Source organism: Sapajus apella, unplaced genomic scaffold (genome assembly GCF_009761245.1).
Source record: "Sapajus apella isolate SASKATOON/1434 unplaced genomic scaffold, GSC_monkey_1.0 scaffold221, whole genome shotgun sequence".
Lineage (NCBI taxonomy): Eukaryota > Metazoa > Chordata > Mammalia > Primates > Cebidae > Sapajus > Sapajus apella.
This window is the reverse complement of record NW_022437161.1, coordinates 378022-403802: the sequence shown is the minus strand read 5'-3', so window position 1 is coordinate 403802 and position 25781 is coordinate 378022. Positions and strand designations below refer to the sequence as shown.

The 25781-nt window shown below is 39.0% G+C and overlaps 1 pseudogene across 1 annotated transcript; it reads right to left on the bottom strand.

Annotated features, from left to right (window-relative positions):
* Positions 1-8174: 8174 nt before the first annotated feature.
* LOC116544562 lies at positions 8175-9045 on the bottom strand (annotated as a pseudogene). The gene has a single exon (XR_004265948.1). The product of XR_004265948.1 is annotated as a 40S ribosomal protein S2 pseudogene (transcript).
* Between the last annotated feature and the right edge of the window lie 16736 nt (positions 9046-25781).

The window sequence follows — 25781 nt, the reverse complement described above, 5'->3', positions numbered from 1 at the left end:
CGAAACCGACCATACAGTCGTTTTACACAGGACAGGGGCAAGGGCATCGTCATTATCATCCCCTCCCATGATGAACCATTCTGGCTTACTCATGGGACCTGGGCCCGGGTGTTGTCAGTACCACCCACGGGATTCTAGGAAGAGTAGCCGTGCATCTTTGCTGAGTCACATGATGCAGTTTTATTTCTTCAACAGGTTCCCACCTTGCCGAGCATCTTGGCGCAGCCAGTAATTTAATGCTTTTCATAAACCCCTGTTCACAACCTGCCTGAACACTCTGTGCCTCAGTTTCCTCATTGATACACTCCTCGCCTCCTTTTTGCAGACATTTCCACTTCGATGCACGTACACCTTAAGGACCAAAGCACCACCCATCTAGTAGTCCTCCATTAAAGCCCAAGACATCTCTCATTCTCCACAAACTCCACCCTTCGCTATCTTTCTCTTTGAATAAGCTCCGCTTGGAGTTTGGGAAACCATGCACGAGGAGATCCCCTGTTATTTTACAGTTTGATTTTTTTTTTAAGGTGGAATCTCTCTCTATTGCCCAGGCTGAAGTGCAGTGGCTTGATCTCGGCTCACTGCAACCTCTGCCTCCAGGGTTCAAGCGATTTCCCTGCCTCAGACTCATGAGTAGCTGGGATTACAGGCACGCGCCACCACACCCAGCTAATTTTTGTATTTTCACCATATTGGTCAGGCTGGTCTCGAAGTCCTGACCTCGTGAGCCACCTACCTCGGACTCCCAAAGTGCACTATCAACCACCACAAAATAAATAAAATACCATGGGGTCCTAAAGAATATGGTTAGGACTTAGTAGCACAAAATGATTGAACTACTCAGAGCTTTGAAACATGATTTGAATAAATCACAAGACACTCTAGCCAACCTAGCAGACTGGTGTGGTGTCTGAGGGCAGGAGGGGCCAATCCAGGCTCCAGCCACAGGGCGGGGCTACTTCAAAATTGCCAGGTACTATCTCCTTTGTCTGACAAGAAAGAGCTGCCATTTTCTAGTCTATTCCATCAGCATCAGTTCTACGTCACACTGTGCCTGTGCAATAGGTCTCTTCCAAGGGGAGTATTTGTGGCAGAGAAGAAGAATAGGACATTGTAACATGGAAAGAGGCACAGACTGAAACCCTACTGGAAAAGTCTGGATATGGACATCCACAACTTAAAACAGGCTTAATACAACGCCAAGGGAATTTTAAAATTACTTTTTCTACAAACTTTCACAGCTGACATAGTTTGGGTATTTGTCCTCCCCCAAATCTCATGTTAAAGTGTAATCCCCAGTGGTCAAAGTGGGGCCTGGTGGGAGATGTTTGGATCCTGAGGGCGGATCCCTCATGGCTTCGTGCTGTCTGTCCGATAGCGAGTGCTCACGAGATATGGTCACTTAAAAGTGCGCGGCACCTTCCCCTGTCTTGCTCCTGCTTTCGCCATGTGATGCACCTGCCCACCCCCCTGCCTTTTGCCACCATTGTAAGCTTCCTGAGGCCACCCTTGAAGCTGAGCAGCTGTTGGCACCAAGCTTCCTGTAAAACCTGCAGAACTGTGAGCCAATTAAACCTCTTTTCTTTATAAATTACCCAGTCTCAGGTATTTCTTTATAGCAATGCAAGGACAGCCTAATAACTTTATTATTCATCTATAATAATATAGTAATAGGGCAAGAAAAGCTATGACTTATGTAACAAGAGTGAAAATCACTTTTAAGAGAACAGCAGTCCACTGTGTGGTTTTGCATATTTAAGTATTTCTCCAGTGATGAACAGCGTAATTCAGGAATCACTGTAGTAATAGACCGTCACAGTGAAACTGCAGTTTGTTCATGGAAGCCTGTATCGCCTTCTACATTGTCATTGCCTCTGGGCTTGGCCATGCAATTTGTTGTGTCCAGTGGGACGATAGCAAACGTGAACAGAAGCCAGCAGAGAATTGAAAAGTGCTTGCACACTGGGGTGTCACCTCTCTTTTTCCTCGTGAAACCTTGTAACAGCAATGTGAGGAAGGCTGGGCTAGCTGGAAGATGAGCTACCTATGGCAGATTCTTCCCATTCACTCCAGCTGACAGTGGACCCATTGCCCAACATATGGTCAAGGCCATCCTAGACCATTCGTCCACAAGCAGAACTATTTAGATCATAACAGTGCACTAGCTGCAGATGCATAACTAAGGCTACCCATGAAAAGCAAATAAGCCACTCAGATGAGACCAGCTGAAATTATTGACCTGCAGAATTGTCAATAAAATAGTTTACTGTTGTCTAAAGCATAAAATTTGGGGGCACTTTGTTATGCATTGACTACTAGCCGCTCCAACCGTTGACACCATCCATCAAAATCAACCAAAAACAGTCAGAAAGAGAAGATTGTTCATTGTAGAAATGTCATGTCTACTTAAAGATACTGGCATTTCACTTTCCCTGAGTCAGAAAGAAAGGGATGAGGTTAAGACATCTAACGTTGTTGAATACAGTCCCTGTGAGAGGCCGTGTGTTATGCCCTGCATCCTATTTAACTGTTATCCCATTAACTGTTAGGGAGAGAGGCAGTTCATAAGTCCATTTTATAAAAGAGAAAATGAGGATTTAGAGTGGACTTTGTATTTGAGTTTAAGGCTTCATGCCTTCATAGCCTGCACACTCACAAAATCAACATGTCTTATGAGAATGATTGTTTTTATCCATAGGTATGGCTGTTGTGGCCTTTGTTGATGACATTCAGCGTTGAATTCTTGGATAAGTTATTAAGTAGGTAAGATTCACTGACTCCAATGAAAGGTATTTTCCATCATAATATTCTTCCTCTCAACAATATTATGAAAAGAGCATGTGAGTACCTCTCTCCCAGCAAATAATTGTTGTGTCACCTCCACATGTTACTTCACAATTTGAGGCTTTGATTTCTCCTGCGAGATAAAATGCAATGAAGTGATACAGAAACAGAGATATTCTATGCTGTCATCACACCAGGTCTTGATGTTGATTTATGGATGGTCTGCTTTCTTATATGAGCTTAATATTTTTGTACCAACAAACCTGAAAACTATCAAAATCCCCTTAAACAGATTAACAGGCTGAGATGGGTTAATGTGAGCAAGCCAGAAAGTGGTGGAGCTGGAATCCACACCCTGGTCTGTCTGAGTCCAAAGGTAATCATCTTGCATTCACCATGGCATATTTCCCTTATGTTAAGAGTTGCTGACAAAGACAGTGCATGTCATTCCTTTTGGTATGGTCTTCCCCCTTTTTTGTTTTATTCTGCCTGGAAGATCCAGGCACCCAAGAGAATAGAGCTTCCATGTAAATTTCAAGAAACCCTAGGATGAAAGCTCAGAGGCTCTACCCTGAAACCAACAAGTCTGGGATACATGTTTCTGCCTTTTTTTTTTTTTTTTTTCTTTTCTTTTCTTTTTTTTTCTTTTTTTTTTTAATTAGGAAGGGGCAGGTAGATGGGCAATTGACAGGAACAGTAGACACATCCTCAGGGAAATTGGGTCCTTGACTTAGTGAGAAAGCCACGCCAGCTGACGTTTCTGAGTTTTAAGTGGAGTACAGTCCTAAGAGAGGAGCTCTCCAGAAACTGCTCTTACCTGGTATCGGGAATGTTAAAGACCTTCTCAGAGTTTCATGGTACTCACAGCTTGGCCCAGCTATCAGGAGAGGAACTGGAACATACCTGAGAAACTTTCAGAATGCTTAAGGGAAGCAGAGCCAGGGGAAGTGATTTTGGTAGTAGTCCATGAGAAAAAAAAATGGTGTTTTAAAATGCAAATGAACAAATTTAAATCCCGCTCTCTCAGTAGCTATGTAGCCTTAGGCGAATTAAGGCAAGTTAATATCTTTGACCTTAATATTTCTCAAGTGTAAAGGGGGATAATAGGACTACCTACTCATAACCTCACCTCTCCCAAGAAAGCTTTCCTGACCTTGTCCTGGCTCATCATTTACATTGGGATTAAAGTAACCCCCTCTGTTTTTCCAGGCTTCCTTGACTTAATTCTGTCATAGCTTTAATTAAGGAGTTCTGTAACGATGTGTCTGCAAGCTCGTGAGAAATTTGAGGACTGGGAACCAGCCTGAAACATGTCTGTTCTCCTCTGAGTCAACACAGTGCCCGGGATCTAGTGCCCGGTAGGGATTTAAAATATATTGATTGAATGATAAATGATGACAGAGTCTATGTGGATCACAAAGGATAGTTGTTATTATGCCAATACTGTTAATTAGCAAAATTAAATGAAATATGAATGAACCAAAGGAGAGCGGGGCAAGTTGTGTCCTTCACATCAACCTTCATATGTTCCCCAATTTTTCTTCCTTCATGTACCTAGGACACTCTTGTTCAAACAGAAAGGTGGTTTCATTTTGGGTCTACACTAGCTAATTCCCTAGAAAGGTCTTAAATACAAAATGAATGGAATATGAAATAACCTCCCTCATTGTTTTGTTTGTTTCCTGGCCAAATGATAGGATGCATAAAGAACTGCTACATTTGTGATTTTGTGAGCAATGGCGTAGATGTACACAGGTCATGGATGTGGCCACAGTGATCCAGAGACTTGTCACGTCCTGGTGAGCACTGCCACTTTCATAAAGATGCAGCATGCCTTGGTTTCTCCCACTTCATTACCTGATCCTGCCTCACTGCTGTCACCCTCCTTTTCCCTTTTCTCTACACTGCAGATACTTCTGATTCTGAACCCAAACCCTTTCTAGTGCCTCTGGGTTTATGCATCAGAGTTAAATGCTTACAAAACCTACGAAACCCTACAACATCTAGCCCATTTTGTCTTTGACTTTGCCCCTACTACTCCCCATGGGCCACACATCTCTAGTGGACCTGGACTTGGCAGCTTCTGGGTTGTGTCAGGCAGGCTCCCTCCCTCCTTAGGGCCTTTGCTCTAGCCATTCCCTCTGTTTGGAATACTCTCCCATATCTACAAGGATGACTTCCTCACTCACCTCAAGACCGTGATCACCTCTCACCTTCTGGATGAGGTCTACCCAGGCTACCTTATGATGGATTGCTAAACCACTCTTCTTTGCCACCCTGTCACTGATACTCCTGATCCCCTTTCCATTGGCCCAAATTTCCTTTCTGTTATAGCATTTTGCACCTAACAGGCTACGTATTTACGTTTTTTATGTTTATTGCTCTTCTCTCTCCAGCTGATAATGGCTCCTGCTAGAATATTGGCTCCTGATGGTAGGGATCTTTCTCTCTTGCTCACTGGTATATCCCAAGCATCCCAGATCTCTGCTGAGCATACATTGGAGTCACTCAGAAAATACCTGTGGATGTAATGAATGTGTTTGTCTCCTGTGCTAGATGGGAGACTTGTGAGAGAAAGGGCTGTGTATTGTTGGTCATTGTAAACCCTCCATCCACATTCTCTGATACAACCAGAAGGGCACTACTGAATAGTTGTTGAATTAACTATTCTTTTGAAAATTAGACTGATAGGGAAAACATTCTCTTTGCATTCTGTAGTTTTTCCAGTAGTTGCCATTTGTTTTGGCACCATATAGGTACCAGCTGCCCTAGGCAGAATCCAGTACCTTATAGGTACCAGATGCCATTGAAAGGCCGCCATACGATACCTGAGGGACAGAAGTCTGATACATTTTCCATGGCATCTACACAGGGTAGCACAGTTCCTACCACACAGCATGACTTGAGGTGATGTTTCCAGATCTCAGTCGTTCATCACCTTAATGGTTTCGGTTTTGTCTTGCAGGACATATAGTATAATTTAAATATCGTATTTTATTTTTATAAGACAGTGGCTTTCAGAAAGAAACACGATTATATAATTAAATGCAATGAAAGCAGAACAATGTCATGAAAAAGTCGAAAACAAAGTTGAAGCAATTGTTGTGTAATAGGACACAGAACGATGGATGGGCTACACTAGGCACTTCATGTACCTTTTTCATTTAACACCGATGAAAACCCTTCAAAGGCAATGTTGTCATTCCTATTTTCAAAAGAGAAGATTGAGATCTAAGGCATTATGTAACTTGCCCAGTATCTGACAGCTAGGAAGTATCTGAATGAGGTGGAAACTTCCAAGCTCATTGATGAGAACACCCCACAAAGATGGCAGTATAGGCAGACCCCCGCTACTTAACTTGCCCCTGCAGTTCTCTCTGCTCCCCTCCCCTTCTGTCACACACACACCTCTGCAAAATTCACCTCCCATCTCCTAACAGGTTCAGAAGCTCCTCATCCTAGAGGTTGTTCTCCTGCTCCTTCAGCCGAATGCTGAAAAATTCAATGCTAATTTCTGCAGATGCAGAGGAATGGAGTTTGTTTCAAGTCCTTGTGAAGGGATAAAATGATTGGTACTTGCAACTGCTTCAAGATCTTGATAAGGCTGGATCTGGAGGAGGGTCTTTTATGCACAGCTAGTCCCTGTCTGAGAGAATTCCGGTCTTGGAAGGATGCCTTCCCCTCCACAAAGATATCAGGCCAGCCAACGAGGGAAGATAGTTTACTTATCAATGACACTGTGTACCCACAGGCTCAGGCCAGTTTCATCAGAAGCAAAACAGGCTTTCCAAGGTCACCAAGCTGTTCTAAAACTTCACCGATTCATTAGATGAAGACAACAAGGCACACACACATGATGTTTGGTATCAAAATTGCGATCAGGAAGATGGCTGCATTCCCTGTTCCACGGTAAAACATCTCATACCACCAATGAACTTAGCCAGTTCTGGAGAGATTACCACCGTGATAGAGTATTTCTGACCATGGGCTCTGGGCCAGCCATTCTCTGGGAGTGCAAGATGGGAAAAATACGAGTGTTCTCTTTTCCTCCTTTTTCCACATTATTTATTTTTGAAATATATAAGTTTGAAAATCAGTAGTTCTGTTGCCAGTTTTCCTACACTACAGTAGTATATCCTATAAGGGAATAGCCATCACATTATTTTCTTTCGCTTTAGCTTTGATCAAATAGCTTTATTACCAGCCTACATCTCAGAAGGAAGCATCCTTGATTTTTGGGTCAGATGAACTTCTTATTGTGTGGAATTCACAAAATTTTAATTAAGAAATTATTTTGGGGGAAAACGGTTTTGCCTTACTGTAATATCAGAATATATAAGAATTGCTGTTTCAGGACCCACTGTGTATTAGTTGCTTTACTTATCTTACTGATAGTTTTCATAAAATCCCTGTGACATAACCTTTCTTTCGGTTTCAAGATGAGGAAATTTAGACTCAGAAGGATAGATTACTTGTACCTGTTCACACAGCTAGGAGGTGCAGAGCTGGGATGTAAAAGGCATGCATCACAATTCATTGCCTGCACTGGTCAGCATTATCCCTACATTTTACATAGTCTTGGAAAGAAATCCCTATGTCTCTGAAAGCCACTAATGTAAATATAAAAATTCCATACTGCTGTAATATCATCTATCTATTTTATAAGAGCTTGACGCATGACAAATGGTATTTTTCCTTTACTGCGAAATATTTAGTTTAGTTTACAAAATATATTTAGGGGTGGCAGCTTTGAAAATATATATATATGAATAAGTCAAATGATGTTGATTTACCACTTTTTGTGTGCTGGAAACTGTGCTATGCACCGTGTAGAAGCCCCTGGACAAATGAATCTGCTCTATAGTTCTGCGACACCTACCAGCTTCTAGAAGACTTTGTTTGGCTCCTGATACAGAAAAGCCACACTTAGGGTACCTATATGGAAAGCAACCGGTGTACAGTTTGAAAGTGGGTGATTTTGTTGTAATGTTTCAGTATGAAATGTATTTATTCAGTAAACCCTCTGCAATACCTCTATGTTTCATGTAGTATAACTGACTGATAGAGCAGATGTAAAGACCAAGTAAAAACTGGTCCTTGTTTGTAACCATCTCCAAGGAAAACAAACCCAAAAAAGAATGTAAATTCTTAATTATGGTCTGCACAGGTTGTATTTGCAGTAAAAGAGGGGAAAAGAGGAAAAGGAGAGAAGAAATTTCATGGAGAAAAAGTAGAGGACATAGGAGCAGGACTCACATCTGGAGGATTGAATCCTTGTGATGCATTTCTGTGCTTGAAAATGCCATTGTTTGTGGGTTAAGAGGCTTGATTTCATATTCCTGCATGTTTATGCCTCTCACCTAAACACTTAAATAACTGGATTAGCAATCTTTTTTTTTTTTTCAAGGTTAATTCATTTTATTTTTCTTGTATAAAAACCCTATGTTGTAGCCACAGCTGGAGCTTGGGACCTCTGCGCAGAGACTCTGGTGTGGGTCTTGACGAGGTGGTCGGTGAATTCCTGATAGGGAGACTTGGTGAATACAGTCTCCTTACAGAGATCGGGGGTCAGGTAGCTGTAAGTCTTAGAGATGGCATCAAACGTGGCCTTGGCGAAGTTGCCCAAGGTGGCAGTGCAGCCCCTAGCTGAGGTGTAGCAGTCATCGATACCAGCCATCATGAGCAGCTTCTTGGGCACAGGTGCTGAGACGATGCCAGTGCCCCTGGGCACAGGGATGAGGCCCCAGCACAGAGCCACAGCGGCCTGTCACCTTGCAAGGGACCGTGTGGGGCTTGCCGATCTTGTTCCCCCAGTAGCCTCTGCGCACGGGGACAATGGAGAGCTTGGCCAGGAAGATGGCCCCACGGATGGCAGTGGCCACCTCCTTGGAACACTTAACACTCAGACCGACGTGACCATTGTAGTCCCCAATAGCAACAAACGCCTTGAACCTGGTTCGCTGGCCAGCACAGGTCTGCTTCTGCACCGGCATAATCTTCAAAACGTCATCCTTGAGAGAGGCCCCCAGGAAAAAGTCAATGATCTCAGATTCCTTAATTGGCAGAGAGAAGAGATAGATCTCCTCCAGAGATTTAATCTTCACGTCTTTGACCAGGCGGCCCAACTTGGTGACAGGCATCCACTCCTTATCCTCCGGCTTTGCCTCTGCGAGCTCCGCGGCCTCGGCCCCGGCCCCGTCCACGGCTGCGATCCTGGCCTCGGATACCCCTGCGGAAGCCACCGCGGTTCCCCATCCCAGGGCCCCCGGTGCCTTCGCGTCCCCCCCCACCCCCCACCCCGCTGCACAGTCGTCATCCGCCATTTGGTGTTTCATCGGAGAAGAAGCAGATTAGCAATCTTATATTCATTTATTAATCTCTGCAGTTAATTTAGTTTTAAACAATCACATTTTACTTGTAAATCCTAGGGGAATTTCTAAATTAATCCTGCTGTGAGGACATTTCAGAAACTGAGAGATTATTAGAAAGGCCAACATCAGTTATGAAGCCAGGAATTCAGCAATACACTGGTACTAGAAGCTATTGACAAATGGGAGCTGGCTTAAAAGTCAGAAAGTCCCCATGTTTCATGCACTGTGGTAGGCTCTGGTTTAGTTAGGAACATTCAGGAACTTTGCAGCTGTCTTCATGCAGAAAATCATGCAAGCGTATCTTAACCGCATTGCCAGTGGTCTGTAAAGATTTGTCACAGTTATTTATAAGGGAAGTGTTTTACACTCACACACACATGCGTGCACACACACACACATACACCTCTTATAAATTAGAATCAACTCTGATTGAATCACAGAGCTAGCTGGTGTTGGAGACTCTAAAGCCTCAAGGAATGTCTATCACAGGCATTTTTCATAATAAGTTATTTTAGTTTAATTCAAAGTCACTGCTTGCCATTACCGTGGCTTTGCTTCTCTGTTGTGGCCCCACAGGAGAATCCTGGAACTGAAATCCCTGCCTCATTTAAAAGGCAGGGACAGAAGGAGCAGCCCCATCATCTGAGCCCTTCACACTGAGAATGATAACTGTTTTACCTGGAAGTGTCCCCCCTTGTTGCTGTCACACTTCAAGCTGCCTGTTCTCGCAGCTGTATTGCAATCAATCTTCACAACATTTAACATTCTCAGCACTGTGTGTTTAGCTGTACCTACTTTAATTTGCATATTAGAGCTACATAGGTTATGGTTGAGCAAAAAATTATTCTTCATCCTCTGCAGTGGTTTAAATAACACAGTGGATCACTTTAACCCCAACAGATTCCATATAGAAATAACTTAAATACTTGTATATTAGTTTTCTATCGCTTCATAAAAAATTAGCACACAGTGGCATAAAACTGCACACATTTGTCATTTCACAGTTTCCATAAGTCTGCCATGGATCAACTGTATTCTGTGCTGTGGACCTTGCAAGGATGAAATCAGCTTGTCACTCTCACAGACACACCCAGGATCATGTTTGCTCAAATATCTGGGCACCCTGTAGCCCAGTCATATTGCCACATAAAGTTAACCATACACCAAGCATCTGGACACAGTTTGTAAATTAACTATTATATTTTAATTTCCTTTGTATTTTAGTTAAATGATCTATTTCTCTGTTTTCATACCTATAAAGTACAGCTGTGAATAATTTTGCTTTGTTAGTTGCATGTTTATTAATTAATTTTAAGGTTATATGTGTGAATAGGGAAAACAGTTAATCAGGCAGTTTACATTCTTTACTCTAAAAGGGAATTTTTATCATATGGCAGGCAGACTTTTAATATTTATGAAATTTTACCACATAGCAAGTTCTTTTATAAGCTCTTTAAATGCTTTACTTCATTTGATCCATAAGTACCTTTATTATCCCTATGTTTATAAGAAGACATTTCATATGACATATAGTAGCTAAGTAATTTATCCTAGATGACATCTTATAAGTGGCAGGCCAGGATTGGAATCTATGGTTGTAGAAGCAGTCTTCCCATCCAATTACTGTGATAATATAGTTTATCATTCAAACCATGTGAAAGAGAGCAATATTTAAATTACACCTCAACAATTGGCATAACACAGAAAAGTCAGACATATCAAACCAATCGCTCACTAAGGTCATGACAGTTTTTTTGCTTACACACAACAGAAAAATCTTACTTAGATTGGCTAAATCAAAAAGCAAGTTCATAATTTCACAGCATTTGTAACATCCAGATTACATGACTTTTTCTACTACATTATTGCTGTCAGCATACCCACTGGTGTTATTTTTCCCATCTTAAAAAAATGCAAATACCAAAAACCTGTTTACTTCACTCCTTTTACTTGCTTAGTGCCATTTATCTGTTCCCCCTGATTGCAAGCTTCCCACAGAGTGTCGTCTACGGTCACTGTGTCCAATTGCTCTCCTCCTATTCTGTCTTAAGCATACTTCAGCCAAGCCTATGCACCTTCCATTAAACAGAAACTGTTCTTGTCAAGGTGACCATGACACCAATATTTGTAAATCGAATGGCTATTTCACAGTCCTGTCCTTCATTGATGTATTTATGATTTTGGATAGGGTTAGGCTGGGCCCACGCATCTGTAATCTCCTTGGCTCGCATCTGTAATCTCAGCACTTTGGGAAGCCAAGGCAGGTGGAACACCTGAGGTCAGGAGTTTGAGACCAGCCTGGCCGACATGGCAAAACCCTGCCTCTACTAAAAATACAAAAAGTAGCCAGGTGTGGTGGTACAGGCCTGTAATCCCAGCTACTCAGGAGGCTGAGGCAGGAGAATGACTTGAACCCAGGAGGCAGAGGTTGCAGTGAGCCGAGGCGTGACATTGTACTCCAGCCTGGGCAACAAGAGGGAAACATCCATCTAAAAAAAAAATTTGTTTTTTTTTTTTTTTTTTTTTGTATAGAGTTGATTACTCCCTCCATCCAGAAGTACTTTCTTTCCTGAGTTCCAGTACAATACTCTCTTGGTTTTTCTGTGACCTCATTAGCTGTAACTCCTGAGTCTCCTTGGCTTATTCTCCTCCTTTCCTTGTGATCTCTTGGTGCTGAAGTGCCTCAGAAGTCAATCCTTAGTCCCCTTATCTTCACTGCCTACACTCATTACCTTGCTGATCTTATCCAGTGTTGTGGTTTCATATGTGATCTACACTCTCATCTCTGTCCAGTTTAGATAGCTGACCTAAACTCCACGGTCTATTTCCAGTTGCCCACTTGGCAAGTCCACATGCTGTTAAATAAACATTTTGACTTTAACTGTGTAAAATTTGAATTTTTTATTTCATTCCCCTGATTTCATCTACTTGCATTCTTCCTCATCTCAGTTAACATTAACATTATGTTTTTAGATGCTCGCTTAGAAACAGTGTTGTCAATCTTGGCATTAAATTTATCTAGAAATACTGTTGGGTCTGCACTCTAAATATATTGAGAATGTGAGCTGTGAGCAATTTTGCCCCCCTCCACCATACCACTTCATTGTAAGCCACTACAATTTTTTGCCTGGATTATGGCAATAACATTTTTACTGGTTTATCTCCCTATACCTTTGTTTCTCATGATTAGTCTCATCCCAGCAGCCAGAGGTATCCTTTTGAAAACTGTGTCAGATCGTGCCACTCCTGTCATTGTTCTCTATCTCATGCAGAGAAAAAGAAGAAAAGCATTTGCATGGGCTGCAAGTTCCTACGTGATCTGATATTCTGTTACTTCTCTAAAACCCAACAACTCCTCCACTAGATCCCACTCCATCAACCCTAGCTGTAATAGTCATACTTCCAACTAGAGGCTTTTGACTGGCTGTTCTCTCTGCCTGAAATATTCTTCCTTCACATATTTAATAGCTCGTTCCATCAATTCTATTAGATTTTGCTCAAATATCACATTGTGAGAGAGCCCTATCCTCTCCAACTTCTCAGCCCTATCCAACTGCTGAGCCTTCCAGATCTTTCTTAACTTCGTCTAATTTTTTTCTATACCATTATCATCTTCTGACATACAGTGGGATGTAATTATGTGTTTTCTTTACTGTTTGTATAATTTCATGGAAAAATGAGTTCCATGAGGGCAGACACAGTTGTCTGCTTTGTTTGCTGCAGTATCCTTAGGGCCCACAGTAGTGCCCAGCAGTTAGTTATTCTTCATTAAATATTTGGTCTATTTCCAAAATAGACTGGAAGTCAAAAGTAGGTGGATCCCAGACATGGGAACTCTGCTCAAGGATGCCTTAAAGGGTTCAGAATTTTTCCTCTCTCCTCTGTCCCTCTCGGTATCTTTAACATACTGGTCTCAAGATGGCTAAAGCACTTTTAGGCCTCTGATTTGGCATGGTAATGTTTACAGATAGAAAGGAATATATCTTCCAATGTGCCTTTTCAAAGAGATGAAACCCATGACATAGGACTTCCCAGAACATATCCCCACGATCAACTCCAACATATGGGACTGAATTAGGTCACATGACTGTTTCAAAACCAGTGGATGTCAAGAATACTGGAATTGCCGTGACCGGCTTAGATAAACAGGAGACAGAATGGATGTTGGGGAGTCAATCACAATGTCCACTGAAACACATCAGTGCCCTGGTATGATTGGATATGTATGTGCATGCGTGTGTGTGTGTGTGAACCTGAAAAAGAGCTGATTTCTGGTATACAAATGTTACAAAATGAAGATAAACGGATTAAGGTAATTAATCCATTTAAGGTATTTAAGATGGGGAAAGAGCTGACATTTTGCAGAGATATATTTTGCCTGTTAATGGCATGAGGCTAACATCTAATATTTCCATCTCATACTAGGTAATGCTTTGACAGTGGGACTAGAAATCATGTAGAGACTTGTTTTTCCCACTCAATGCCTATATGAGCATTACCAGTGTTTCCTTTCATGGATGACTGACAAACCCCCTCTTGACTGATACATTCTTCATGTAGCCATATTAATACCTTTATTCAAATCTTGGTGTTTCTTTGACCTGGGACCACTCTTATTCCTTTTTCTTGGTTTCGGCTTAAAGTACATAAAACAGATATACAAAGATAAATAATAATTATAAAGTGAAAACCTGTGTAACCACAACCCAAAACAGTGAAATCAAATATTGATAAAACCCTAGAAATCATTATGTCCCCTCCCTAACCACAGCTGTCTAGCTCCTCAGCAGAGGTTCCCACCATCCTGCTCATTGTTTAGAATCTCTACTTTGCTGCTCCTTATAGCTTTGCCACCTACGTAAACAACTCTAACCTACCTTGTTTAGTTTGTAGCAATTCTTACAGAATCACATCTCTGCCCAGAGCTTTTAGAGTACACTTAAAGAGCAACCTTATTTAACTTGGTTATGGAGGCTTTTAGAAATGTTTAAAAGCAAATTCTCTTTCCACATTAAAGAGACAACAGATATTCCTTGGGTACCTACTGTGTGCTTAGGAGTGAAGAAGGTACCAGGGTATACATGAGAGCTAAATGGTGTTCTCTACCTTCACTGAGATTAGAGTCTGGTTGAGGGCATAGTGCCTAATAATAGTGTACAGTGTCAGAGCCAAATACAGCTCAGTTATGCAGCAAGGCCATGGGTATTGCAGTGAGGCATTCCATGTACCACCCCTTATTGGCTGTGTGACTCTGGGAAAGTCTCTCTACCTCTCTGAGCTTGTGTATTCACTTTGAAAAGAGAGATAGATTTAAAACCTGCTCCCCAGGGTTGTTGTGCATGGCATATTGTAGCCTCTAAATGAATGGCAGATATTTTACTATGGTACATTGGGCCAGTAGAAGGAACGCTGAAAATAATTAAATTCTCATTCAACATATAGGCACATATAGAAGCCTAGGGACCTTAGTACACACTAGATTTTAATATGAGGATGTTTGGTTCCAGGAACGTACGTTGGCAGCTAAGTGGAATGGTAAGAGGCTAGATACTAAGATCAGAAATGTTTGGGCCAATAATTTAATAAGGATGAAAGGTATCCTTTATTGAGTAATTATATGACTCTCAAAAGCCTTAGAATCTTACCTCTGGTTGGCACCTCAGAGACGTAGATAGACCTGAATCCTTGGAACCAGAACAGTCTAATCAGGTGTTGTCCTCTTAAGAACAGAGAATAAAAAAAACATCAATGAGAGTTACCTTTTGTGTATGCACTCTGTCCAATATATTGCTGAAAACATATTATGTGCATCACGTCGTTTACTCCTTACCATGGCCCTAGGAGGTAGGTAAGCTCAATGATTAACCTTTCTTACAGGTCCAAAACTTTGAATTCAGAAATGATTCATAACTTTTCTGCTATCATATAGCTGATGAATGAAGTAGCCATGAATTTATCCTAGTTGGTATCCAGAGCTCACAGTACTTTTCTTGGGGGAGGTACTTTTTTTCTGAGGTAATTTCAAACTTACGAAAAAGTGGCAAGAATGAGACAAAGAACCTCCACTTGTACTTCTCCCTAATACCTCCACTGTGAACATTTTACATATTTTTACACTCGTTGACTCTCTCTCAATACACATATGCATAAACAGTCACATTTTCATGTATATTCTAAACTATTTGAGTGTGAGCTAGAGACATGTTCTTTTACTCCTAAATACTTCACTGCTGCATCCTAAGAATAACGACATTGTCTTACATAAACAGTATAATTTTCAAAATGTTATCTTTATTAAATTGAAACAATGCTATTATCTATCTTGTACAAATTTTATTCAAAAGTGACCAGTTATCTCAATAATGTCTTTACAGAGTTATCTAATTTTCTGACCTACAATCCCTCTAGTATCATGCATTTTATGTAGTTACTTCATTTTAGTCTTTTTTAATTTTTATTTTTTATGATTATAACTCACTGTAGTGTTCTCTAATTTTGAACAATCATATTTTGTCCCTCATGACCACAACAGCTTTTGAAAGTATGGGTATTTGCTAGAGTGTCCTTTAATTTGGGTTTCCCTCGTTTTCTGTCCTTATGATTAGATTCCGTTTATATATTTCTGTCTGGAGTACCACAAAATTATGGTATTTTCTTTTCAGTGCATTATATCTGTTGGCAGAGAATACTTATTTATTCCACAACTGGTGATGTCAAATTTAATCACTTTATTAAGGTTGTATTCAGCAGGTTATGTAAAGTTACCATATTTTCTTTAAAAATTAAGGGTTCTCTGGTGAGATACTTGGAGATTGTAGGCATATACCTATTTTGTCATCCATTGATAATTCTGCCTGAGTCCACTAATGCATGATGGCTGAAAAGTGATACCTTTCTGTAATAACGCCTTCATTTCCCACTTTAAAATATATTTATTAATTTAATTGACAAAAAATGTATATATGGATCATGTATAACATGATGTTTTGAAATATGTATATATTGTGGAATGGCTAAATCAAGCTCATTAACATGTACATTACCTCTCATACTTTTCATTTCTTGTGATGAGAACACAAAGTCTACTCTCAGTGATGTTCAAGAATGCGATACAGTGTTATTAACCATAGTCACCATAATGTACAATGGGTCTCTTGAACTTATTCCTCCTATTTAACTGAAATTTTGCATCCTTGATAAACTGCTCACCAACCACCTTCTTTCAATTTCCTGGTAGCTTGGACTCTACTCTCTCCTTCCATGAGTTCAACCTTTTTAGATTCCGCACATAAATAAGATCATGTGGTCTTTGTATTTCCCTGCCTGGGTTCCTTCCATTAACATAATGTCATTCAGGTTGTCACAAATGACAGGATGGAGTACAGTGATGTAATCATGGTTCACTGCATTCTTGATCTCCAGGACCCAAGGGATCCTCCCAAACCAGCCTCCTGAGTAGCTGGGACCACAGGCATGTGCCACCATATCACATTACTTTTTATCTTTTTTGTAGAGACAGGGTTGCTCTATGTGGCCCAGGCTGGTCTCAAATTCCTGGGCTCAAGCAATCCTCCTGCCTCAACCTCCTAAAGTGCTGGGATTACTGGCATACACCACCATGCTCAGCCAGGATTTCCTTCTTTTTAAAGGCTGAGTAGAATTCCATTATCTCCTACATTTTCTTGATTCATTAATCTGCTGACAGATAGTTTGATTCCGTATCTTAACTGTTTTGAATAGTACTGCGATGAACATGAGAGTGATATGAGCCTTTCAACATTTAATAAGTTGGCATTGCACTGTCATGAAGAGTTTTCACATTGTATTAGTCAGGGTTCTCTGGAGGGACAGAGCTAATAAGATATATGGATACATGAAAGGGAGTTTATTAAGGAGAATTGACTCACATGATCACAATGTAAAGTCCCACGATAGGCCATCCGCAAGTTGAGGAGCAAGGAAGCCAGTGGTGGATCAGTCCGAGTCCCAAATCCTCAAAGGTAGGTTAGCCAACAGTGCAGCCTTCAGTCTGTGACCAAAGGCTGGAGAGCCCCTGGCAAGTGACTGGTGTAAGTCCAAGAGTCCAAAAGCTGAAGAATTTGGAGTCTGATGTTCCAGGGCAGAAAGCATCCAGCATGGGAGAAAGATGAAGTTTGGAAGACTCAGCAAGTCTGCTCTTCCATCTTCTTCTGCCTGCTTTATTATAGCCATACTGACAGCTGACTAGATGGTGTTCACACAGATTGACGGTGGGTCTGCCTCTCCCAGCCCACTGACTCAAATGTTAATCTCCTTTGGCAACACCCTCACGGACACATCCAGGAACAATACTTTGCATCCTTCAATCCAGTCAAGTTCTCACTCACTATTAACTATCACATACATCTTCCTCATTTATTAACTTATTTATGTGTTTACTTATATCATTATGGGCTCATGGGTATATATTTAATCACTGGGTAATAATAGATTACCGTCAAATTTTATTTTGATGATCAAATTGGCCCAGATTGGGTTAGTCAAAGCTTCTTGAAACTTTCTGTATGTTTTTTTCATATCTCTATCTTAGCTGGAACACTTTCTTTGCTTTCTAGTGCAACAAGATGTTCTTGGCTATTTGTACTTTCCCTGTTCCAGCCCTTGAATCACATTTCGCTAAAAAGCCTCAGTTTGTTTTAGTGTAGAATGAGTTTTACAAGCAAGCCTGCACTCTAAATCACCTATCTTTACTGATGATATGAGTTTTAAACCCTCCAAACTTTCCTTAATTCTATTTTCTTAATATGTACATGCACATAAAAATAGAATTTTTGTCTAGGTATGTTGTGAGGCTTAAAATAAGGTATTGAAAGCATTTAGCAAAGTACATGACACAAAAGTAATTTTTGTAATTTGACCATTTGAACATGAGAATGAGTAATAAAAATAATAATGATAACGGGTTGTGACCCAATGAATAAACCTAGAATCCATAAGGTCATTTGAAAATAAGTGGTTGCTATTTTATCATCATTCTTTTTACTATCAAATACTCCTGTCAGTGATTAAGTTTTGCCCCTGGGAAAAATTTCAAGTTGACACTTACACCCTTGTCAAGCCAAAGTAAGATCCACAGAATCACAGAGCTTGTGAAAGTACAAATATGGAGGAATGATTCCAGAAGCAGGCAGGCCTTAGGCCTTGATGATTGGCAGGATTTCACTGTTTGAAACAAAAAAGATTAAGTGAAGAGCAGCAACTACTCCTACAAAACGTTGCTACCAGATCCCTGATTTTCCCCCATCACAGCGGCAAATCCACTGTTATATAAACAATTATTTGTCTGTGTCCTTCATTAGACTGAGAGCTGATAGATGTGACATATTTACCAACTTACCCCAATGTCTGAAATGGTGCCTGTCAGATAAGAGACATTCAATAAATGTTTGCTGAATGGAAGAATGAAAGTATTGAATAATTTCAAGTATCTCCTGAGGATAATTAATGAGAGAAGGAAACTGAGACCCAGAGAAGTAAGGAAGCACGCCCAAGGTTATACAACTATTATAGTAAGAGAGAGAGTGAGGTAGAATTTCATCCTGGTCTGACTCTAGTAGCTGTGGGTGTATTGGTCTCTCTGGATGCTGAGCCTTCCCAGTAAGATTAACTTGTCCAATTTTCATGTTTCCCAGAATTAAAATGGGAGTCCCATATGTAACAAACTATGTATGCAAGACTGGTTCAAGGGTTCTGTAATTAATTCAACAACTATTTATTGATCACTTACTATAGGCATTACAGCAGTGAGTAAAACAGATGGATAACCTCTCATCGATATTTCATTCTGGTGCAGAGAGACAGAAAAGGGGATATAGAAAACTTAAAATGGTAAAGAAAGTAAAGCTCGATTAACAAATAGAAAATTATACAGCATGTGTATGTTTGGAGGAAAGAGTGAATATGGAGGTTAAAGGAGAGTTGCCAAGTTCAGAGGACCTGGAGGAGTTTGCTGTGTCTGGGGTTAGAATGGGATATAGGCTGGGAGTTGAAGAGAGAAATTAGAATCTGCAAGAAAATGAGCCACTTAACTTCTTTCAGACTAAGTGTTTTTACCTGAAAAACAAGGATTCAAACATCTGAGATAGTGTGTAAAAAATGTAGTATAAAGGTCAAATCTGAAAATGTTAATGTAATTCAGCCCATTTACTGAACAATAATAGCAGCTGATACTTTTTTTTCCCCATTTATTTTATTGCATTTTAGGTTTTGGGGTACATGTGAAGAACATGCAAGATTGTTGCATAGGTACACACGTGGCAGTGTGATTTGCTGCCTTCCTCCCCATCACCTACATCTGGCTTCTCTCCCCTTGCTATCTCTCCCCAGCTCCCCACCCCCCACCATCCCTCCCCTATTTCCCCCCAACTGACCCCAGTGTGTAGTGCTCCCTTCCCTGTGTCCATGTGTTCTCATTGTTCAACACCCGCCTATGAGTGAGAACATGCGGTGTTTGATCTTCTGCTCTTTTGTCAGTTTGCTGAGAATGATGGTTTCCAGGTTCATCCATGTTCCTACAAAGGACGCAAACTCATCATTTTTGATGGCTGCATAATATTCCATGGTGTATATATGCCACATTTTCCCTGTCCAGTCTACCATCGATGGGCATTTGGTTTGGTTCCAGGTCTTTGCTATTGTAAACAGTGCAGCTGATACTTTTGAGTGCTTGCTGTTTGTTAGGTGGTGTGCTAGTTGCTTTCCATGTTAATTTCATCCTCTGCAATGAAAAGTAGTTAGGGTTTTTATATTTTATAAGGTTGGATACAATAGATTGCAGGTGTTGGGATTGAAGACCATGTCCAGTCTGTCAAATTTCAAAATTCTTGTTCTTTTTTCACAACTTTGTGCTTGCAGAATCAGAAACAGGCAAGTGGTAGTGACCACGATGAATTCAGTGGTACAACATTTAAAAAGCAGTTATGAAAATGACTTAGTATAGCGTTTATAGAATTCTTAATTAAAGGAAAAACAATGAAATTTATTTATATTTCAATCTTAATATTTAAACTTAAATTTTTATATTTCACTAAATTATACAATTCTTACCATAGCACATAATACTATGTGTTTTGTATTTTTAGAAGTGACATAAGATTTCCTTCTTAAAGTTTTATTTTTAGTTGACATTTAATAATTGTACACATTTATGGAGTGCAATGTGATGTCTTGGTATATGTATACATTGTGTAATGATCAAATCAGGATAATTAGCAAATACATCATACCAAATATTTTTTGTATTGGGAACATTCAAAATCCTTTCTTCTAGCTATTTTACATATAGAATTCATTATAGTTAACTGTCATCACCCTACTGTACACTAGAACAGCAGAACCTCTTTTTCCTCCAGATGGAAGATTACCAAGGAAATATAGAACTGAACAATGTTGTAGACAAAATAGACCCAACACATATATACAGAACATTTCACTCAACAGCAGCAAAAATAATCATTCTTCTCAAGTGCACATGGAACATTCTCCAAGATATCTCATAGTTGAATTTTATATCAAGTCTTAACACATTTAAGAAGGTCAAAATCAGTCTAAGTATCTTTTCTGATCACAACTGGATGAAACGAGAAATCAGTAATAAAAAGAAAATAAGAAAATTCACAAATACATGGAAATTAAATAACACAGTTTAAAACAATGATTAGATTAAATAAGAGATTGAAGATGAAATTAGAAAATATGTTGAGACAAATAAAACCAAAACACAACACAGCGAAACATAAGATGCAGCCAAAGCAGTACTAAGAAGGAAGTTTATAACAATAAATGGTTTATTGAAAGAAGAATAAAGAGGAAAGATCTCCAGCAAACAAACTTTCTCCCTGGAGGAACTTGATAAAGGAGAACAAACTAAAGTCAAAGGTAGCAGAAGGGAGTAATAATGAAGGTTATAGCAGAAGTAAATAAAATAGAGAACAGAAAAACAATAAAATTTTAAAAACCAAAGAGTTTTTTTTTTTTTTTTGAAAAGATCAATCAAATGGACAGGCCCATAGCTAGACTAATAACAAAAAAGAAAACATTCAAATAATACAATCAGAAATGAAAGAAGGGAGAGTTATAGGAATTATTATGAACAGTTAAATGCTAATAAATTGGATAACTCAGAAGAAATTAGAAATTCCCTCAAACATGGAACCTACTGAGACTGCATCAATAAAAAATAGAAAGCCCAACATACCAAAAAACAAATAATGACATTAAAAGAATAATAAAAAAATATCTCAACAAAGAAAAATCCAGGACCATGTGGCTTCACAGATAAATTCTGTGAAACATTTAAAAAAATTTTTTTTGAATTGTACTTTAGGTCCTGGGTAAACATTTAAAAATTTTAAAAAATTAATATCAACCTTTCTGAAAGTCTTTTAAACAACAGAAGAATAAGGAATACTTACAACCTTATTCTATGAGGCAAGCACCACCCTGATACCAAAGCCGGAGCCAGATACCAGAAGAAAAGAAAACTACAGACTAATATCCTTAATGAATATAGATGCAAAAAGCCTCAAAATGATATTAGCAAGCCAAATAAAAAATGCATTAAAAGAATCATATACCATGACCAAGTAGGAGTTATGCCTGTGATACAAGAATGTTTCCATATATGCAAATTAATCAATGTGATAAACCACATGAGTAGAATGAAGGATAAAAATTACATGGTCATCTCAATAGATTAAAAAACTTTTGACACAATTCAACACCTCTATATGCTATTTTCAACAAATTAGCTGTAGAAAGAACTTATGTCAACATAATAAAGGTGATATAGGAAAAACCCACAAATTAACATATGCTCAATGATGAAAAGCTGAAAGATTTACTCCTAAGATGAGGAACAAGAGAAGATGCCCACTCTTGGCTCTGCTATTCAACATAATACAGTCATTCCTCAGTATTCTTGAAGAATTGGTTTCAGGACCTTCACAGATCCCAAAATCCATGATTGCATTTGTATAAACCAAGAATGACCTATCTGAAAAGCAAATTTCAAAAAATACTTTGATTCACAATTGCATAACAAATAAAATACTTAGAAATAAATGTAAGGAGGTAAAAGAGTTGTACACTCAAAACTACAGAACATTGACAAAAAATTTTAAAAATCAGAAATAAATGGAAACACATCTCATGTTCATGTATTGGATAAATTGATATTATTAAATGTCCGTACTTCCCAAAGATATTTAAAAATTCAATGAAATCTCTATCAAAATCTCAGTAGCATTTTTGTACGGAATAAACAATTCTCAAATTCAGTTGGAACCACAAAAGACCTTAAATAGTCAATCAATTCTGAGCAAGTAGAGAGCTGCTAGTATCCTGATTACATAATGTGTTACAAAGCTACAGTAACCAAAACAGTATGGTACAGGCATAGAAGTAGACATATAGAACAATGGAACATAATAGCTAAAAAAAATATCTTATGCCAATCTCACACAATGTGGAAAGATGGTCTCTTTGGATCATGGTGTTAAAAAAATTGGATAGGAATAGAAATCACAGGAATTGAAATCTGGATCTCCAAAGAGATGTCTATATTCCCATGTTTATTGCAACGTTATTCACAGGCCAGATGTGGAAATAACCTCAGTGTCTGTTGATGATGAAATACTATTTAGCTTTATAAAAGAAGGAAATCCTGATGTTTGTGACAACATAGATATACCTGGAGGACATTAGGCTAAGTGAAATAAGTCAGATCACAGAAAGACAAATACTTCATGATCTCAGTTGTACTGTATGTGGAATCTAAAATTGTCATACATATAGAAGCAGATAGTAAGTAGAATGGTAGTGGCCAGGGGCTGAGGGAAGGCAGAAATGGGGGGTTTGTTGGTTAAAGGGTACAAAGTTTCAGTTATGTGTAATAAATAAGATCTCTAGGTCTAATATATAATACAGGGCCTGTGATTTTATACTCAAGTTTGCTAAGAGGGCAAATCTTCATTAAATGTTCTTACCAAGAAAAGGAAAGAAAAGCAAAGGGGGCAGGAGGAATCTTTCAGAGGTGAATGATAAGATATGGCATTGAGAGCAATAATGTTTTGATCATTTCATGGGTGCATGCTTGTCTCTTAACACATTAAGTTGCATACATTTAAAATCTACAGGTGTTTTTAAAGCCACATAAACATTGGTATAAAAGTAGTATCCATTATATCAAAATTGAGTATTTTTCCTGTCTGCAGTCTACAATATATTAATTTATTAAAACTTCAAACACTCCATCATGCCCACCATATTTCCAGAAGTAATCTGTACCCTGAACATATACTGATCAATGAAACACAGTCTTTCATAATAAGGGATTTAATGATTTTGGAGGTAAAACACATCCGTGAAAAGGGACTTTAAAAAGGAACTATAGTCTCTGAAATATAAATCTGTGCAGTGTACAGTGGGAGTCCTACAGAGGGGCACAGAGGAAGTGGATCAGAGAAATAGAGGAGTATCCCAGTCAGTAAAACAAAAACAAGAGAGCTGCCTCTTCTGTGTTAATGTGAGGTTGTTTACTTGTGCGTGATGCCTACTTTCATCTTTGAGTTCACATCCTTAATTCTGTCAATATAAGCCAATGAAATAAATCTTTACCCTATAAAGGACAACAATTGTCAGGTACATACTTTCAGGCCTTTCTCTGGTGAAACAGGTACAAAATGGAAACAAAAAAACAATGAATACAAAGTTACAGTTAGATGGAATAAATTCTGGTGCTCTATTGGACAACAGGATAACTGTAGTCTACAATAGTGTCTCGTATACTTCAAAATAGCTAGAAGAGAGGATTTGGGCAAATGGTTTCATCACAAAGAAATGAGAAGTATTTGAGGTGATGGATATACTAATTACTCTGATTTTATCCTTACACAATGTATATGTGTATCAAAGCATCACATCCTACCCCCAAAATATATACAATTTTCCTGTGTCAATCAAAAATAAAATTAAAATTAAAAAACAGTTTGAGAACCTACATTAAAAATCAGTCATTTTTGTATTTGATACATTTTGAGAGTATTACCAAATAAAGTCCAATAAAGCTGTGAGGTCAGCTTAGGGGCTAAGGGTAACATATTTCCCTGTGAACATTATGAAATTATTCATTAAGAAGTCCAGAATGTTCTGGTACTAGAAGTCCCTAAAAACAGCAATGATTAACTACAAAAACATTATCTAAGTAAAGATAATGTGAGGACAGCAATAGCCTGTATTCATTAATTTATCATGAATTTTCCCAACTAATAGCTCAGAAAGTAATAGCTATGTTTTATTGGGCAATGATCAGATTAGGAATCATCTACATTCATACAATAAATGTTTATTGAGAACCTGCTGGACACCAGGTTCTAGGCTTTATACCAAATTCCAAGGTCACATATGACAGAGGCTCTGTCATGTATAACAATGACCTCTCAGATTAATGAAAATATAGAGATAAACATAATTACTAGGTTATTAGGAGAACTGTAACTGAAGTAAACACAATGGACACTAAGAACACAGTAGACACGAAGAACTCAAATTTTCTAAACTGTTTCTCATCATTTATGAGATAGTTGCCATTATAATTCCCATTTTCTAGATGAAGAAGTCTAGAAACAGAATGGTGCCAGGAATATAGCAGGCACTCATGATTTGTGGAATGCATGCAAGTTTATTTGACCAACACCAAATATCTCAAAGACAGATATTGTATTGAAGACACTTATTTTTAAATCTTAAAATTAGCATTATAAATCATTCTGTTATAAAGATACATGCACATATATGTTCATTGCGGCACTGTTTACAATAGCAAAGACTTGGAACCAACCCAAATGCCCATCAATGATAGACTGGATAAAGAAAATGTGGCACATATACACCATGGAGTACTATGCAGCCATAAAAAGGATGAGTTCATGTCCTTTGCAGGGACATGGATGAAGCTGGAAACCATCATTCTCAGCAAACTGATACAAGAACAGAAAACCAAACACTGCATGTTCTCACTCATAAGTGGGAGTTGAACAATGAGAACACACGGACACAGGGAGGGGAACATCACACACCAAGGCCTGTTGGGGGGTGGGGCACTAGGAGAGGGATAGCGGGCTGGGGGATTGGAGAGGGATAACATTAGGAGAAATACCTAATGTAGGTGATGAGGCGATGGATGCATGTGTATACCTATGTAACAATCCTGCACAATCTGCACATGTACCTGAGAACTTAAAGTATATTAAAAAAATTAATAGAGATTTTAGAAGAGTTTTAGGCTTACAGAAAATGAGCAGAGAGTACAGAGAATTTCCATATACCCCCACACACTCCCCTCATTATTAACATTTGCATTAGGGTGGTACACTTATTGCAGTTGATGAGCCAATATTGATACATGATTATTACCTTCATAGATTATATTAAGGTTTCTCTTTGTGTTCTACACTTCTAGGGCTTTTGACAAATGTATTGCATGTATTCATGTTTACAGTATCATCAGAATACTTTCACTGTCCTAAAGATCATCTGTATTCTACCTATTCACCCCTCCTTTCCTCCCCAGAAACGTCAATCATTGAA